The 20,112-nt window shown below is 43.8% G+C and overlaps 1 pseudogene across 1 annotated transcript in view; it reads left to right on the top strand.

The window, feature by feature from the left end:
• Positions 1-3,571: 3,571 nt before the first annotated feature.
• The window catches only part of LOC110522554 (transmembrane protein 121 pseudogene), a 77,566-nt pseudogene continuing 61,025 nt past the window's right edge, over positions 3,572-20,112 (top strand). The window contains exon 1 of the transcript XR_016495476.1: positions 3,572-4,029. The product of XR_016495476.1 is annotated as a transmembrane protein 121 pseudogene (transcript). The remainder of the gene's footprint in view (positions 4,030-20,112) is intronic.

The raw sequence follows: 20,112 nt of genomic DNA, 5'->3' as shown, positions 1-20,112 counted from the left end.
CCTTTTGAAGCTTCCAGTCTGTTATTAGAACTCAATCAGCCTGACAGAGGGATCTCCAGCCTTGTCCTCGTCAACACTCACACCTGTGTTAACGAGAGAATCACTGACATGATGTCAGCTGGTCCTTTAGTGGCAGGGCTGAAATGCAGTGGAAGTGTTTTGGGGGGATTCAGTTCATTTGCATGGCAAAGAGGGACTTCATCTGATCACTCTTCATAACATTCTGAAGTATATGCAAATTGCCGTCATACAAACTGAGGAAGCAGACTTTGTGAAAATTAATATTTGTGTAATTCTCAAAAATTTTGGCCACAACTACATATGGTTAAAGTGACTATGCATACAGTATATGATAAACAGAGAGTAGCAGCAGTGTAAAAGAGGGGTTGGGGGGTCACACAATGCAAATTGTCCGGGTAGCCATTTGGTTACCTGTTCAGGAGTCTTATGGCTTGGGGGTAAAAACTGTTGAAAAGGAGGGGACTGAGCACACACCCCTGGGGGGCTCCAGTGTTGAGGATCAGCGTGGCAGATGTGTTGCTACCTACCCTTACCACCTGGGGGTGGCCTGTCATGAAGTCCAGGATCCAGTTGCAGAGGGAGGTGTTTAGTCCCAGGATCCTTAGCTTAGTGATGAGCTTTGAGGGTACTATGGTGTTGAACACTGAGCTGTAGTCAATGAAAAGCATTCTCACATAAGTGTTCCTTTTGTCCAGGTGGGAAAGCGCAGTGTGGAGTGCAATACAGATTGCATCATCTGTGGATCTGTTTGGGCGGTATGCAAATTGGAGTGGGTCTAGGGTTTCTGGGATAATGGGTTAGAAGATTATGAATAATAAATTATGAAGTTGTTTTTTTTGAGCATTGAAGATAAATCACAATCAGTCAACAACAAAAAAAAATCAAGTTAGCTATCCAGCTATCTAGTCATCAACATAAAAAAACAAATATCGCTACAGAGGTAGTTAGTGTGTTATGAATTTCAAGATATGAATAATGAACATTTTTTTTCAGATCAAGTGTGCCTGCAGGTACCCTTTCATTTTGAGCACTTCCCCCTGATAGGTCTGTGCAAGGCCCTGCCTGATACAAATTTTAAGGCCAACTCGAACCATACAGGGCTTGATTGGATATTTTCTGTTCGCACAACCTGGACTCAAGAGCATTTCGTTTTATTCTGTATGTAAATCCGACACGCTCCATTTAGTATTATATGTTACGTTTTGTATGGTATGCATTCATTTGTGGATCTTCATCATCTTCGTATTATAAGTTTTGATTCACAATTAGTATATGTTTATGAATTGCAATTCTTACAATGTGTTATTAATTGGAAAAACATGCAATATGTTTTATGATTTTGATAAACATATGATATATTACGAATTCCAATTTGTTGTTGGAAAGGTGGCTAACGTTAGCTAGCTGGTTAAACGTTAGCTAGGCTAGGGGCTAGGGTTAGGGCTTAGGGTTGAGGTTCAGAGTTAGGTTAAAGAGTTAAGGTTAGGGCTTAGGGTAAAGGTTCAGAGTTAGGTTAAAGAGTTAAGGTTAGGGCTTAGGGTTAAGGTTCAGAGTTAGGTTAAAGGGATAAGGTTAGGGCTTAGGGTAAAGGTTCAGAGTTAGGTTAAAGGGTTAAGGTTAGGGTTAGGGTTATGGTTAGGGGAAGGGATAGCTAAAAGGATTACGGTTAGGATTGGGTTAGGGGAAGGGTTAGCTAACATGCTAAGTATTTGGAAAGTAGTACGTCTAGTCTATGAGAGCAGGCTGGTTCACGTTGTCCTTTACGCCATTATTTGTCATTCTTGTTCTCAGTCTTTTTAGTTAGTAAGACAATTTGTTTTCAGCACTTTAGTTTCCATGACTGATCCAAACTTGCTTTCGAATTGGCTCCCTCTTGTCCCTCTGCAGCAGACATGGTGAGAAGTATGTTTGAATCGCAAAAATTGTATATTTCCGAATCGCAATACATATAGAATCGTGAGAATCTCAGTACATATCATGTTGGCACCTAAGTATTGTGATAATATCGCATTGTGAGGTCCCTGGCAATTCCCAGCCCTAGCTAACTGCTAATCATACAAACACAGTCTGGAACATGCTAAACCCCATTAGCTAGTGTTTTGCCTGATGTTCCCCAAGGCTAATAAGCTCAAGTTGAGTTTCGAAAGCATGAGCTAATTTAGGACACGTCTGAAGAGACTATGTGACTGGCTACAGCTCTTGGTCACTGGAGGGCCCTTCGCAGCTGCCACTGTGTGTGCATGTAAGCGTGAAATGCATATTTGCTGCAGGAGGACTATAGAATACTAATCATAAATTCAGCCCGTCAGAAGAAAGGAGGGTAACTCCTCTGTGCCTCAACAGGAAAGTACAGCCTGTGTTCAGAAGGAAACAATCTGAAGACAGAGAACATGAAATGTTACTCTGATACTGATAAATGGGTTATGTAACTGTGACATAGTGATCGAAGAAAGGGGATCCTTATGCATGTGCATGTATTTCACACACACACACACACACACACACACACACACACACACACACACACACACACACACACACACACACACACACACACACGCACGCACGCACACACACACACACACACACACACACACACACAGTGGCAGGTAGACTTGCGGTTACCGAAAGGTTTCTAGTTCGAATCCCCAAGCCGACAAGGTGAAACATCTGTCGATGTGCCCTTGTGCAAGGCTCTTAACCGTAATTACTCCAGGGTCGCCGTTGATAATGGCAGACCCACTCTCTGAGGCTGTCTCAGGGAAAGTTGGGATATGTAACAACAACAAAAACATTTCCAGTTCAAACATGCATAAAAAACCCACTTGCACATGTGTGAAATGGGACAAATGTTAGCACCCATCAAATTATTATGATTTGCATGCACACATTCACTTTGATTGAGCCAAGGTATACAATTAGCTCAAAAGGTATTGGGACAGTGACACATTTTTTGTTGTTTTGGCTGAGTACTCAAGCACTTTGGATTTGAAATCACATAATAACTAAAGCAGACTTTAATTTGAGGATATTTTCATCCATCAAACCCCTGTGCATTCATGCCACATCGTGTCAATCATTCTAATTTACCCTGATTGGCTCGTGAAAGGCCTAATCAGAGAAAATGTGTTTGAATGTGCGAGCAGCATCAGTGTGTCTGTAGTGATTCCTGAATAAGTTTCAAATGATGGTCTTATCCTCTATGGGTTCGGTGCGTTCGTATAATGCATGTAGCTCAGTCGGTCGGTGCCGTTCAATTCATGTGGTGTTGAAAGCTAATGAGGAAGAGAGCGCGCGGTGCCCCCACCGTGGAAGGAGCAAGATATTCCCTCACCCCCTTCACGGGTGTCGCTTGCTGTCATTTACCACCGGGCACCGGCTTTTCCGGCATGTAGGAAACTGTTGCGCTAATAAAAGCAAACCGCGGGACTATAGAGGAGGAAAAGTGGGGGGGGAGGGGAAAAGACGACAGGGGGGTGTATAGGCTACGAAACAGGCGGTCTCTCCTCTCTAGCCTACAAAAGCAAATTGACCATAAATCTAATTCTCTGTTGCGAGGGCGGGTGGAGAGAGAGAGACAGAGCGCGCGCGAGAGAGAGAGAGAGAGAGAGAGAGAGAGAGAGAGAGACATAGAGCGAGAGAGAGAGTATAAGCGAAGGAAAAAGCAAATAGCAAAGCGATGCCAATTAGACCGGCAAAACCGTCCCGGAGCAGTGGAGAGCATAGCCACTGCACTACTTCTGCGTCGTTGGTTTCATAAAGTCACAATTTCGAAGATATTATTTTCTCTGTTGGCTTCAATGCTGGTGGCACGAATGGAATTTTCTTATTAACGTCACTGACGGCCACAGCAGTTGGACTGCATTTTAAATCTGTGTGCTGTGTCTCGCTCTCAGCGGATTGAACGGACGTTCCCTGAACCTGCTGCGAAGGAATAGGTGGATTTCAGCACCCTGGACAACGACTAGCAGTTTACGTAAACCGGTTCGCTAAACTCACCAAATACTGGTAAATATTCAAATGTTTTTGTTTTTTGCGTAATGTTTTAGCACAGTTATAAGGGGAAAAGTACATTGTGAAATGTGAATGAGACCTGTCAAAACATTAGCATAACTTGAATAAATTCGAGAAGGGTGAGATATCCTTCACAGAGGCGATAATTGGGTTTAGGGGGAGTTAGGTCAGTTTGTCTTATCTCCAGAAGGATGCCGAAGCTGTGTGCTCTGTTTGAATATGGACGCTGCAGCAGCCCGCTTTCCTCGCAAGTTTATTAGGCTTGGGGCAATTCCACGGTACCAGAATGACGCTAGTCTCTGTTTTATTTTCACTTTAAAAGTATGCCAGACAAAAACAGTTGATTGCAAAGTTAGACAAACCATACAACTCTATGCACAATGGCTACTTTTAACAATTTCCAATGAACATTTTCTAGAAGAACAGTGCAGATGTAAAGATAGGTAACAGAATTACAGTAAACCCTTCCTTCGTTTTTTATGTGAACAGTTTTTTGTGAAAAGCTGTTAAGTATATACTCGGGAATTAAGAGTCAAAGACGTGTGCAGAAAGAATGGGGTGTCAGCTATGACAGGACACCTTGAGTTTGAAAAACGTCTGTTTTGGTTATTGAACTACTGTAAGTGAAGTGGATTAACACCCAGTAACATAATGATGCTAACAGAATGATCAAATCTAATTGTATCTGTCACATACACATGGTTAGCAGATGTTAATGCGAGTGTAGCGAAATGTTTGTGCTTCTGGTTGCAACAATGCAGTAATAACAAAAGAGTAATCTATCCTAACAATTTCACAACAACTACCTTACACACACAAGTGTAAAGGGATGAAGAATATGTACATAAATATATATGAATGGGTGATGGTACAGAACGGCATAGGCAAGATGCAGTAAATGGTATAGAGTACAGTATATACATATGAGAAGAGTAATATAGGGTACATAAACATAAAGTGGCATAGTTTAAAGTGGCTAGTGATACATTTTTACATACATTTTTCCATTATTAAAGTGGCTGGAGTTGAGTCAGTATGTTGGCAGCAGCCACTCAATGTTAGTGGTGGCTGTTTAACAGTCTGATGGCCTTGAGATAGAAGCTGTTTTTCAGTCTCTTGGTCCCTGCTTTGATGCACCTGTACTGACCTCGCCTTCTGGATGATAGCGGGGTGAACAGGCAGTGGCTCGGGTGGTTGTTGTCCTTGATGATCTTTATGGCCTTCCTGTGACATTGGGTGGTGTAGGTGTCCTGGAGGGCATGTAGTTTGCCCCCGGTGATGCGTTGTGCAGACCTCACTACCCTCTGGAGAGCATTAAGGTTGTGGGTGGAGCAGTTGCCGTACCAGGCGGTGATACAGCCCGACAGGATGCTCTCAATTGTGCATCTGTAGAAGTTTGTGAGTGCTTTTGGTGACAAGACACATTTCTTCAACCTCCTGAGGTTGAAGAGGCACTGCTGCACCTTCTTCACCACGCTGTCTGTCTGGGTGGACCAATTCAGTTTGTCCGTGATGTGTACGCCGAGGAACTTAAAACTTAGTACCCTCTCGACTACTGTCCCCTCGATATGGATAGGGGGGTGCTCCCTCTGCTGTTTCCTGAAGTCCAAGATCATCTCCTTTGTTTTGTTGATGTTGAGTGTGAGGTTATTTTCCTGACACCACACTCCGAGGTCCCTCACCTCCTCCCTGTAGGCCGTCTCGTCGTTGTTGGTAATGAAGCCTACTACTGTAGTGTCGTCTGCAAACTGGATGATTGAGTTGGAGGCGTGCATGGCCACACAGTCGTGGGTAAACAGGGAGTACAGGAGAGGGCTCAGAGCGCACCCTTGTGGGGCTCCAGTGTTGAGTATCAGCGGGGTGGAGATGTTGTTACCTACCCTCACCACCTGGGGGGCGACCCAGGGTCTCGAGATTGATGACAAGTTTGGAGGGTACTATGGTATTAAATGCTGAGCTGTAGTTGATGAACAGCATTCTCGCGTAGGTATTCCTCTTGTCCAGATGGGTTAGGGCAGTGTGCAGTGTGGTTGCGATTGCGTCGTCCGTGTACCTATTCGAGCGGTAAGAAAATTGAAAATGAAAATTGTAGTAGGTCTAAGGTGTCAGGTAGGGTGGAGGTGATATGGTCCTTGACTAGTCTCTCAAAGCACTTCATGATGACGGAAGTGAGTGCTACGGGGCGGTAGTCATTTAGCTCAGTTACCTTAGCTTTCTTGGGAACAGGAACAATGGTGGCCCTCTTGAAACATGTGGGAACAGCAGACTGGTATAGGGATTGATTGAATATGTCCGTAAACGCACCAGCCAGCTGGTCTGCGCATGCTCTGAGGGCGCGGCTGGGGATGCAGTCTGGGCCTGCAGCCTTGCGAGGGTTAACACGTTTAAGTGTTTTACTCACTCGGCTGCAGTGAAGGAGAGTCCACAGGTTTTGGTAGCGGGCTGTGTCAGTGACACTGTATTGTCCTCAAAGCGAGCAAAGAAGTTGTTTAGTCTGTCTGGGAGCAAGACATCCTGGTCTGCGACGGTGCTGGTTTTCTTTTTGTAATCTGTGATTGACTGTAGACCCTGCCACATACCTCTTGTGTCTGAGCCGTTGAATTGCAACTCTACTTTGTCTCTATACTGACGCTTAGCTTGTTTTATTTCCTTGCGGAGGGAATAGCTACACTGTCGACATTTGATTGTGAGGAATTCTAAGTTAGGTGAACAGAAGGACTTGAGTTCCTGTATGTTGTTATGATCACACCACGTCTCGTTAATCATAAGGCATACCCCACCGCCCCTCTTCTTACCAGAAAGATGCTTGTTTCTGTCGGCGCAATACGTGAAGAAACCTGCTGGCTGTACCTACTCCGATAGGGTGTCTCGAGTGAGCCATGTTTCCGTGAAGCAAAGAACGTTAGCATCTTATGTCTCTCTGGAATGCTACCCTTGCTCGGATTTCATCAACATTGTTGTCAAGAGACCGGACATTGGCGAGTAGTATGCTCGGGAGCGGTGCGCGATGTGCCCGTCTCCGGAGTCTGACCAGAAGATCGCTTCGTCTGCCCCTTTTACGGCGACGTTGTTTTGGTTTGCTGGCTGGGATCCGATCCATTGTCCTGGGTGGTGGGCAAAACACAGGATCCGCTTCAGGAAAGTCGTATTCCTGGTTGTAATGATGGTGAGTTGACGTTGCTCTAATATCCAGTAGTGCCTCCCGACTGTATGTAATAAAACCTAAGATTACCTGGGGAACCATTGTCAGAAATAACATGTAAATAAAAAAAATACTGCATAGTTTCCTAGGAACGCGAAGCGAGGCGGACATCTCTGTCGGCGCAGGAATGATGGTAACAGAATGATGGTAACATAATGATGGTAACAGAATGATGGTAACATAATGATGGTAACAGAATGATGGTAACATAATGATGGTAACAGAATGATGGTAACATAATGATGGTAACAGAATGATGGTAACATAATGATGGTAACAGAATGATGGTAACATAATGATGGTAACAGAATGATGGTAACATAATGATGGTAACAGAATGATGGTAACATAATGATGGTAACAGAATGATGTTAACGTAATGATGGTAACAGAATGATGGTAACAGAATGATGCTGACATGATGATGTTAACGTAATGATGGTAACAGAATGATGGTAACAGAATGATGCTGACATAATGATGGTGACAGAATGACCCTGATCTGTAATATACAGAAATGCATGATTATGCGTGGCATTCTCTTCATGGTGATGTATCCTGAATAGGTACACAAAGGTAGAAAAATGTAATGTCCTCTTTTGCATGTTTGGGTGTTATTCTACACACTGGCCATGTCTGAAAACCCTTACTGGCGTACTAAATAGTATGTGATTTTCTAAGAAAAAAAAGTACTCCGAATGCACAATTTATCTGATTATCAGCTGTCAGACACGTGACTCGGAAAAGACGAGTAAAATCTAGTGCTGTTGATCAAACACCAAAGTCAGTATTCAGTTGAAGCGTTACCTATACCAGCGTATGTAATACACTAGTATGGATGTTAGGACACGCCCACTGGTTATTATTCTAATGAGCTGTGCCCTCAAACAAGACCAAATTGTGTTGGTCTAGACCGTACCAAATCTGTACCAATCATAGACATCTATGTTTCACAAGTTTGGATATCACAGCACAGCACAGTAGAGCACAATACAGTACAGCCAGTAGGGCACAGCAGAATCGAGTAGAATAGAGCTCAGTACATTACAGTAGAATAGAGTTCAGTACATTACAGTACAGTAGAAGAGTTCAGTACATTACAGTAAAATAGAGTTCAGCACATTACAGTATAGTATAGTACAGTACAGTAGAGTAGAGTAGAATAGAGTTCAGTGAATTACAGTACAGTAAAGTTCAGTAGAGTAGAGTTCAGTGAGTAGAGTTCAGTAGAGTAGAGTTCAGTACAGTATAGTACAGTAGAGTAAAGTTCAGTACAGTAAATTATATTACTGTATTATACTCTACTTTACTATGGTGTCCAAACCTGTGAAACAGACATATATGATTGGTTCAGATTTGGACTGACTAAATTTCAACTACTTTTCAATGTCCATGTACCTCCGGTGTTGGGTGAGAGGTCTGTTTACAGTAAATGGAAAGAGCGGGAGCTCATGGGTAGGTGTCAGTAAGAGCTGGAAGAGGTGACATTAACTGCTGAGAGAGAGAGAGAGAGGGATGGGTTGTCCAGACTGTTTTCAGTCTTGCTTTAACCACCAGACAACAGAAAGAGAAAGAAATCAGTCCTAAGCTGAACATAACAGTATGCCAGTGAAAGGTAGGACAGTAGCCGATGACCCAACTGTGGTTTGTGACTATTATGAGTTACCATTGTAGCCAATTCAGTTCGAGTCATTCTGTTACAGATATTTTGGTCATTCTGTTGGCGATTTAGTAATGAAATTGTTTTAAGTATAAAAATGCTAAGCTAATTGGTTGGTCTACCCTTACTTGTTACTTCTGTGAACTTTCATTATCCTTGCTCGTTATGAGGGAGAGAAATTAGAAAATAACTGAAAGATACAGTGGGGCAAAAAAGTATTTAGTCAGCCACCAATTGTGCAAGTTCTCCCACTTAAAAAGATGAGAGAGGCCTGTAATTTTCATCATAGGTACACTTCAACTATGACAGACAAAATGAGGGAAAAAAATCCAGAAAATCACATTGTAGGATTTTTAATGAATTTATTTGCAAATTATGGTGGAAAATAAGTATTTGGTCACCTACAAACAAGCAAGATTTCTGGCTCTCACAGACCTGTAACTTCTTCTTTAAGAGGCTCCTCTGTCCTCCACTCGTTACCTGTATTAATGGCACCTGTTTGAACTTGTTATCAGTATAAAAGACACCTGTCCACAACCTCAAACAGTCACACTCCAAACTCCACTATGGCCAAGACCAAAGAGCTGTCAAAGGACACCAGAAACAAAATTGTAGACCTGCACCAAATTGTAGACTGAATCTGCAATAGGTAAGAAGCTTGGTTTGAAGAAATCAACTGTGGGAGCAATTATTAGGAAATGGAAGACATACAAGACCACTGATAATCTCGCTCGATCTGGGGCTCCACGCAAGATCTCACCCCGTGGGGTCAAAATTATCACAAAAACAGTAAGCAAAAATCCCAGAACCACACGGGGTGACCTAGTGAATGACCTGCAGAGAGCTGGGACCAAAGTAAAAAAGCCTACCATCAGTAACACACTACGCCGCCAGGGACTCAAATCCTGCAGTGCCAGACGTGTCCCCCTGCTTAAGCCAGTACATGTCCAGGCCCATCTGAAGTTTGATAGAGAGCATTTGAATGATCCAGAAGAAGATTGGGAGAATGTCAAATGGTCAGATGAAACCAAAATATAACTTTTTGGTAAAAACTCAACTCGTCGTGTTTGGAGGACAAAGAATGCTGAGTTGAATCCAAAGAACACCATACCTACTGTGAAGCATGGGGGTGGAAACATCATGCTTTGGGGCTGTTTCTCTGCAAAGGGACCAGGACGACTGATCCGTGTAATGGAAAGAATGAATGGGGCCATGTATCGTGAGATTTTGAGTGAAAACCTCCTTCCATCAGCAAGGGCATTGAAGATGAAACGTGGCTGGGTCTTTCAGCATGACAATGATCCCAAACACACCACCCGGGCAACGAAGGAGTGGCTTCGTAAGAAGCATTTCAAGGTCCTGGAGTGGCCTAGCCAGTCTCCAGATCTCAACCCCATAGAAAATCTTTGGAGGGAGTTGAAAGTCTGTGTTGCCCAGCAACAGCCCTAAAACATCACTGCTCTAGAGGAGATCTGCATGGAGTAATGGGCCAAAATACCAGCAACAGTGTGTGAAAAACTTGTGAAGACTTACAGCAAACGTTTGACCTCTGTCATTGCCAACAAAGGGTATATAACAAAGTATTGAGATAAATGTTTGTTATTGACCAAATACTTATTTTACACCATCATTTGCAAATAAATTCATTAAAAATCCTACAATGTGATTTTCTGGAAAAAATATTCTCATTTTGTCTGTCATAGTTGAAGTGTACCTATGATGAAAATTACAGGCCTCTCTCATCTTTTTAAGTGGGAGAACTTGCACAATTGGTGGCTGACTAAATACTTTTTTGCCCCACTGTATGTGAGTTTTTTGGTAACCGAATGACAAGACACTAGACAATATTTCTTAAACTTACAGAAGGTAAAACTAAATATATATGTTGATAGTAGTTGGCAGGGGTGTTTACGTCAACATTATTGTGTTTTGATGGATTTTTAATACCTTTCCAAAAATGTCCGGTAGAAGTTTTCTAAGCCCCGCTTTCCATCTGTTCAATCACAAATAAAAACCTTTGAATTTTTGGGATTAAATATATTTGTTTATGTATATATGCCTTTATTTCTCAAAAACATAGACTCTTAGATTTTTCCATGGAAATGCCCCAAGGCTACATGACATTAGACATCCATCCAGGTAAGCAGGAAGTCAGAAGATTACTTCAAAACAAGCCACTAGGGGCAATGGTGAGCACTATTACCATAGACATTCCAATAATAAACGACATTCATCAATCTGACTCCATTATTATGTGAATAAATGCAACAGGCCATGTGCGTCTCTAGAGGAATCTAGTCAAGGTAGCAAATCATTGTATCACGACTCAGTATGACTATAATGAACGTGTCCAGCTTGCACCAATATGCAATTATTAAGAGGCTAGATACAAATAGCTTATCCTGGCGACCAATGTTGTAGCATTCATTTATTGGGTCAAGTAGACCAATGTTGTAGCATTCATTTATTGGGTCAAGTAGACCAATGTTGTAACATTCATTTATTGGGTCAAGTAGACCAATGTTGTAGCATTCATTTATTGGGTCAAGTAGACCAATGTTGTAACATTAATTTATTGGGTCAAGTAGACCAATGTTGTAACATTCATTTATTGGGTCAAGTAGACCAATGTTGTAGCATTCATTTATTGGGTCAAGTAGACCAATGTTGTAGCATTCATTTATTGGGTCAAGTAGGCCAATGTTCTAGCATTCATTTATTGGGTCAAGTAGATCAATGTTGTAGCATTAATTTATTGGGTCAAGTAGACCAATGTTGTAGCATTAATTTATTGGGTCAAATAGACCGGGGATGTCAAGATGGAACCCAAGCATGTACTATGTGTAATATAGTATTTTAGTGTATAAATTTACTCAATTCAACCCATAGGATTTATTAGTCATGAAATAATGAAAACTCAAACAGTTAGAGTGTACAGGGCACACAGAGTGAATGAGTAGGAACTAAATGAGACGTGGTTACACCTGTCTTCAGTTCAGAATGAACTCTATGAGATCTAAAAACGATGTGTCTGATACACACAGGAGCTTGGTAGCAAGTTGGGAAGTTCTCTAGTTCTCTAGTATGAGTAAATTCACTGCCCTTTTAACCAAATTCAAGCATAAATTCAGTCAGCCCCAACACGAATTCAAAAGTCTTTCCACTTTGCTAGTGAAATGAAAAGGCAGAAACAACACACCCAGATTCTAATCTAATCAACTCAGTTTGAATGTTATGACCGGACGACAGGCCTGATAACCAGTCAACCCAAAATGCAACTTCAACCCAGTCACTTTAAAAAATACATCAACCAGAAAGCATACAATGCAATAAGACATATCAAAATTCACAGCTCTTTATAAAATCTTGAAAAAAAATCTAAAACTACAGTTTCATTCACAAAATAACATTAATTTAGTCGAGTCACGTTTCGTCAGTCTTCACACCTCCAATGGTGTCTATGCTCCCAGGGTTCTATGGGAATGTCCCGTCCTGGAAAAGCAACATATAAGATGTGTTTGACCCTCGTAACAGCCCACAGATGGTCAGCTATTCAAACAATGTCATAAATCGTGATTAAGTCATCACGCTATACTGCCAGCCAGTCACCAGTCGAGAGTATCATCTTCTCTAATGTTTCCACTACACCATTGAGAGCATGTTGACTGGCTGCATCACAGTTTGGTATGACAACTGGTTGGCATCCGACAGCAAGGTCCTACAGAGGATAGTGCGTACGGCCCTGTACATCACTGGGGCTGAGCTCCCTGCCATCCAGGACCTCTGTACCAGGTGGTGTGAAAGAAAGGCCCGGAAAATTGTTAAAGACTCCAGCAACCCAAGTCATAGACTGTTTTCTCTGCTACCACACAGCAACCGGGACCGATGCATCAAGTCTGGAACCAACAGGACTCTTCTACCCCCAAGCCATAAGACTGCCATAAAAAGTTAACCAAATTGTTACCCAAACTATCTGCATTGACCATTTTTGCACTAACTCTTTTGAATCATCACATATTACTACTACTACTGTTTATTATTTATCCTGTTCCTCTGTCCTCTTCCTCTGTCTTCCCTTCCTCCGTCCGCCCATCCTCTGTCCCCCCTTCCTCTATCCTCCCTTCCACTATCCTCCCTTCCTCTGTCCTCCCTTACTTTGTCCCCCCTTCCTCTGGCCCCCCTTCCTCTGTCCTCCCTTCCTCTGTCCTCCCTTCCTCCGTCCTCCCTTCCTCCATCCTCCCTTCTACCATCCTCCCTTCCACCATCCTCCCTTCTACCATCCTCCCTTCCTCTATCCTCCCTTCCACTATCCTCCTTTCCTCTGTCCTCCCTTCCTCTGTCCTCCCTTCCTCTGTCCTCCCTTCCTCTGTCCCCCCTTCCTCTGTCCTCCCTTCCTCTGTCCTCCCTTCCTCCGTCCTCCCTTCTACCATCCTCCCTTCCACCATCCTCCCTTCTACCATCCTCCCTTCCTCTATCCTCCCTTCCACTATCCTCCTTTCCTCTGTCCTCCCTTCCTCTGTCCTCCCTTCCGCTGTCCTCCCTTCCTCTATCCTCCCTTCCTCCGTCCTCCCTTCCTCTGTACTCCCTTCCTCTGTCCTCCCTTCCTCTGTCCCCCCATCCTCCGTCCTCCCTTCCACCATACTCCCTTCTACCATCCTCCCTTCCTCTATCCTCCCTTCCACTATCCTCCCTTCGTCTGGCCCCCATTCCTCTGTCCCCCCTTCCTGTGTTCTCCCTTCCTCTATCCTCCATTCCTCCATCCTCCCTTCCTCTGTACTCCCTTCCTCTGGCCCCCATTCCTCTGTCCCCCCTTCCTCTGTCCCCCCTTCCTCTGTCCCCCCTTCCTCTGTCCCCCCTTCCTTTGTCCCCCCTTCCTTTGTCCCCCCTTCCTCTGTCCCCCCTTCCTTTGTCCCCCCTTCCTCTGTCCTCCCTTCCTCCGTCCTCCCTTCCACCATCCTCCTCTCCTCTGTCCTCCCTTCCTCTGTCCTCTATCCTCCCTTCCTCCATCCTCCCTTCCTCTGTTCTCCCTTCCTCTGTCCTCCCTTCCTCTGTCCTACCTTCCCTTGTCCTCCCTTCCTCTGTCCTCCCTTCCTCTGTCCCCCTTCCTCTGTCCCCCCTTCCTCTGAGGACATTTTTCCCATTCTGGAGCGAGTGCATATATGAAGTGACAATTTGATTAATTTTGGAGTATAGGCTAGACCGATTATGTACCAAAGATATCTTCAATCTGTTTTTTTTTGTTATGTTTTTCTGCTGTGTGCAATATGCGGTAGGCTATGTATTGTATAATTGAACAATCCTTATTTCATTTCAGGGTTGTTTTTTTGGGGCTTGGGCTCATATATAGGCCTATGTGTAGGCATCAGCTTTATGTGTATGGGTGTTTTGAATGAATCATCACCTTAGAAAGCGCTGTCCATTTCATTGTGTTAGGCTGTGAAACAACATCCACAACAACCATGTTTTCCACTTAGTTTCAAATTGTTGTTGAACTTCTTTTTTCAAATTGATCAATCACAGTGAGGTGAATTTTAAAAACTCGACACTGTTTTGGTAATAAGTGTTTGATGTGATTTTCTATTGCATTTGCATGGATGCCAGAGTGGCAATACAAACCTGAGGGACAATAGAGCCCTGAGTACCAGGCCATTATGACCTGATGGTCATTAGTGAGGGTACTACCAATGCCTGTCCATAGTGTGTAAAAGGAGAACCCCCCCCCCCCTCTCTACTAAGTATGCACCTATTCAGATAAGAGGAACTGTTTCAGATGCAGCTTCTGATAGGCCTTTTGCTAATGAAGCCATAACAACAAAGACATTGTCCTTCACACTGTGTGAGTAAAAATAGTGTTAGTTGTTAAGTTGGGGTCACAGACAGACATGAGGAGGAAATAACATTATTCCAGAAGACTACACTCTGGCGTCCTTGCCGCCTGAAAAAAGTCACAGCACCAAAGTAGGAGTTGTGGGTTATGAAGCCTGTGGTGCTATTTTCTGTAAATGCTTAGTTCTCTTTAGTCAGGGGCGCAACTTTGGTTTTATAAGTGGAGGGGACATCATTTTCTTTTAAATACACTCCAAACAGCCTACTCGACAGCTCGGAGGCGTCTGCATGGTCCTAAAGCACACCGTTGCCCCGTTTTGTGTCACATTCCAATGATAAAATTGTGGGGCACAAAAATACAATTTCAGAATGTGGGGGGGGGGGGGCATGTTGAAAGTTGCGCCCCTGTCTTTATTATGTGAACCAAAAACAAGTCAATATGTCATGCTGAATTGATTGGAGATTTTTTGGGCCTGGGTTTTTGAATTTCAATAGCCTCCTCACAGACACAGCCACCTCTTATTTATTCTAAACTGTTTTTTTTTGTCAACTAGTAAATGTGCAGCATACCCAGAGGGCACAGTAGACTTGCTAGGTGTGTTTGTGTGTGTGTGTGTGTGTGTGTGTGTGCGTGTGTGTGTGTGTGTGTGTGTGTGTGTGTGTGTGTGTGTGTGTGTGTGTGTGCGTGCGTGCGTGTGTGTGTGTGTCTCCTTGCATTATTTCAGTAGTGCAGTGAGGAGAGCAGCGGTGCTGTCTCAAGTGACACAGCCTGTTATACACATCTCATCTCCTTGTGGGTTCTAATCTCCTTGTGGGTCCTCATCTCCTTGTGAAGACTCATCTCCTTGTGGGTACTCATCTCCTTGTGGGTACTCATCTCCTTGTGGGTACTCATCTCCTTGTGGAGACTCATCTCCTTGTGGGTACTCATCTCCTTGTGGGTACTCATCTCCTTGTGGGTACTCATCTCCTTGTGGGTCCTCATCTCCTTGTGGGTACTCATCTCCTTGTGGGTCCTCATCTCCTTGTGGGTCCTCATCTCCTTGTGGGTACTCATCTCCTTGTGGGTACTCATCTCCTTGTGGGTGGTACTCATCTCCTTGTGGGTACTCATCTCCTTGTGGGTACTCATCTCCTTGTGGGTGGTAATCATCTCCTTGTGGGTACTCATCTCCTTGTGGGTACTCATCTCCTTGTGGGTGGTACTCATCTCCTTGTGGGTACTCATCTCCTTGTGGGTACCAGTGGGGACATTTTGCCGCTCCCCACAAGGAAGAAGGCTATTTTAGGCTTAGGGATTAGGTTTAAGGTTAGGGTTACAATTAAATCAATTCTTATCAAATCTGATTGTATGAGTCACATGCACCAAATACAGCAGGTGCAGATCTTACAGTGAAATGCTTACTTACGAGCCCCTAACCAACAATGCAGTTTTAAAAAATACAGATAAGAATAAGAGATAAAAGTAACAAGTAATTAAAGAGCAGCAGTGAAATAACAATCACGAGACTATATACAGGGGAGTACCGATACAGAGTCAATGTGCGGGGGCACCAGTTATTTGAGGTGGTATTAAAGTGATTATGCATAGATGACAACAGAGAGTAGAAGTGGTGTAGAGGGTGGGTGAGGGGAGGCACTGCAAATAGTCTGGGTAGCCGTTTGACTAGATGTTCAGGAGTCTTATGGCTTGGGGTGGAGGCTGTTCAGAAGCCTCTTGGACCTAGACTTGGCACTCCGGTACCGCTTGCCGTGCGGTAGTAGAGAGAACAGTCTATGACTATGGTGGCTGGAGTCTGACAATTTTTAGGGCCTTCCTCTGACACCGCCTGGTATAGAGGTCCTGGATGGCAGGAAGCTTGGCCCCAGTGATGTACTGGGCTGTTCGCACTACCCTCTGTAGAGCCTTGCGGTCGGAGGACGAGCAGTTGCCATACCAGGCAGTGATACAACCAGTCAGGATGCTCTCAATGGTGCAACTCCAGAACATTTTCTACTCCAGAACCCATGCCAAATCTTTTCAGTCTCCTGAGGGGAATAGGTTTTGTTGTGCCCTCTTCACGACTGTCTTGATGTGTTGTTACCTACCCTTACCACCAGGGGGCGGCCCGTCAGGAAGTCCAAGATCCAGTTGCAGAGGGAGGTGTTTAGTCTCAGGGTCTTTAGCTTATTGATGGGCTTTGAGGGCACTATGGTGTTGAACGCTGAGCTATAGTCAATGAATAGCATTCTCACATAGGTGTTCCTTTTGTCCAGGTGGGAAAGGGCAGTGTGGGGTGCAATGGAGATTGCATCACCTGTGGATCTGTTTGGGCAGTATGGAAATTGGAGTGGGTCTAGGGTTTCTGGGATGATGGTGTTGATATGAGCCATGACCAGTCTTTCAAGGCACTTCATGGCTACAGACGTGAGTGCTACGGGTCGGTAGTTATTTAGGCAGGTTACCTTAGTGTTCTTGGGCACAGGGACTATGGTGGTCTGCTTTAAACATGTTGGTATTACAGACTCGGACAGGGAGAGGTTGAAATGTCAGTGAAGACACTTGCCAGTTGGTCAGCGCATGCTTGCCAGTACACGTCCTGATAATACGTCTGGCCCTGCGGCCTTGTAAATGTTGACCTGTTTAAAGGCCTTTAGCTCAGTGCGGATGCTGTCTGTAATCCATGGTTTCTGGTTACTGTGGGGACGATGTCATCGATGCACTTATTGATAAAGCCAGGGGTGGATGTGGTGTCCTCCTCAATGCCATCCGAGGAATCCTGGAACATATTCCAGTCTGTGCTGGCAAAGCAGTCCTGTAGCTTAGCATCTGCTTCATCTGACCACTTTTTTTTATTGATCTAGTCACTGGTACTTCCTGATTTAATTTTAGCTTGCAATCAGGAATCAGGAGGATAGAAATATGGTCAGATTTGCCAAATGGAGGGCGAGGGAGAGCTTTGTATGCGTCTTTGTGTGTGGAGTAAAGATGGTCCAGAGTTATGTTTCCTCTGGTTGCACATTTAACATGCTGATAGAAATTTGGTAAAATAGATTTAATTTTCCCTGCATTAAAGTCCCCGGCTGCTAGGAGCGCCGCCTCTGGCTGAGCATTTTCTTGTTTGCTTATGGCAGAATACAGCTCATTCAATGTTGTATTAGTGCCAGTCTCTGACTGTGGTGGTATGTACAGCTACTGTACAAAGAATACAGATGAAAACTCTCTGTAGGTAGTGTGGACTACAGCTTATCATGAGAAACTCTACCTCAGGCGAGCAATAGCTCGAGACTTCCTTAGATATCATGCACCGGCTGCTGTTTACAAAAATACATAGATTGCCGCCCTTGTCTTACCAGACGCTGTTCTATCCTGCCGGTACATCGTATAACCAGCCAGCTGTATGTTGTTGTCATCGTTCAGCCACAACTCCGTGAAGATGTTACAATTTTAATGTCCCGCTGGAAGTTTAATCTTCGGATTGTATTGTCCAAAGATAGCACGTTTGCTAACAGAATGGAGCGAAGTGGTGAATTATTCGGTCGCCTGCAAATTCTCATAAGGCAGCCGGACCTTCGGTCCCTCTTTCTCCGCCTCCTCTTCACTCAGATCACGGGGATCGGGGCCTGTTCCCGGGGAAGCAGCGTGTCCTTTGCGCCGGGCTCGTCAGAGTTGTGAAAGGAAAAAGATGATTCTGCTAGTCCGTGATGAGTAATCACAGTCCATAAAAGATGGTAGCGGCAACATTATGTACAACATACAGTGCCTTGAGAAAGTATTCGGCCCCCTTGAACTTTGCGACCTTTTGCCACATTTCAGGCTTCAAACATAAAGGTAGAAAACTGTATTTTTTTGTGAAGAATCAACAACAAGTGGGACACAATCATGAAGTGGAACGACATTTATTGGATATTTCAAACTTTTTTAACAAATCAAAAACTGAAAAATTGGGCGTGCAAAATTATTCAGCCCCCTTAAGTTAATCCTTTGTAGCGCCACCTTTTGCTGAGATTACAGCTGTAAGTCGCTTGGGGTATGTCTCTATCAGTTTTGCACATCGAGAGACTGACATTTTTTCCCATTCCTAATTGCAAAACAGCTCGAGCTCAGTGAGGTTGGATGGAGAGCATTTGTGAACAGCAGTTTTCAGTTCTTTCCACAGATTCTCGATTGGATTCAGGTCTGGACTTTGACTTGGCCATTCTAACACCTGGATATGTTTATTTTTGAACCATTCCATTGTAGATTTTGCTTTATGTTTTGGATCATTGTCTTGTTGGAAGACAAATCTCCGTCCCAGTCTCAGGTCTTTTGCAGACTGCATCAGGTTTTCTTCCAGAATGGTCCTGTATTTGGCTCCATCCATCTTCCCATCAATTTTAACCATCTTCCCTGTTCCTGCTGAAGAAAAGCAGGCCCAAACCATGATGCTGCCACCACCATGTTTGACAGTGGGTATGGTGTGTTCAGGGTGATGAGCTGTGTTGCTTTTACGCCAAACACAACGTTTTGCATTGTTGCCAAAAAGTTCAATTTTGGTTTCATCTGACCAGAGCACCTTCTTCCACATGTTTGGTGTGTCTCCCAGGTGGCTTGTGGCAAACTTTAAACGACACTTTTTATGGATATCTTTAAGAAATGGCTTTCTTCTTGCCACTCTTCCATAAAGGCCAGATTTATGCAATATACGACTGATTGTTGTCTTATGGACAGAGTCTCCCACCTCAGCTGTAGATCTCTGCAGTTCATCCAGAGTGATCATGGGCCTCTTGGCTGCATCTCTGATCAGTCTTTTCCTTGTATGAGCTGAAAGTCTAGAGGGACGGCCAGGTCTTGGTAGATTTGCAGTGGTCTGATACTCCTTCCATTTCAATATTATCGCTTGCACAGTGCTCCTTGGGATGTTTAAAGCTTGGGAAATCTTTTTGTATCCAAATCCGGCTTTAAACTTCTTCACAACAGTATCTCGGACCTGCCTGGTGTGTTCCTTGTTCTTCATGATGCTCTCTGCGCTTTTAACGGACCTCTGAGACTATCACAGTGCAGGTGCATTTATACGGAGACTTGTTTACACACAGGTGGATTGTATTTGTCATCATTAGTCATTTAGGTCAACATTGGATCATTCAGAGATCCTCACTGAACTTCTGGAGAGAGTTTGCTGCACTGAAAGTAAAGGGGCTGAATAATTTTGCACGCCCAATTTTTCAGTTTTTGATTTGTTAAAAAAGTTTGAAATATCCAATAAATGTCGTTCCACTTCATGATTGTGTCCCACTTGTTGTTGATTCTTCACAAAAAAATACAGTTTTCTATCTTTATGTTTGAAGCCTGAAATGTGGCAAAAGGTCGCAAAGTTCAAGGGGGCCGAATACTTTCGCAAGGCACTGTAAGTTAAAAAAATAAGTTGCA

The sequence above is a fragment of the Oncorhynchus mykiss genome, chromosome 4 (assembly GCF_057628025.1).
Source record: "Oncorhynchus mykiss isolate SJ-2025 chromosome 4, ASM5762802v1, whole genome shotgun sequence".
NCBI lineage: Eukaryota > Metazoa > Chordata > Actinopteri > Salmoniformes > Salmonidae > Oncorhynchus > Oncorhynchus mykiss.
This window is presented reverse-complemented; position numbering and strand designations above follow the sequence as displayed.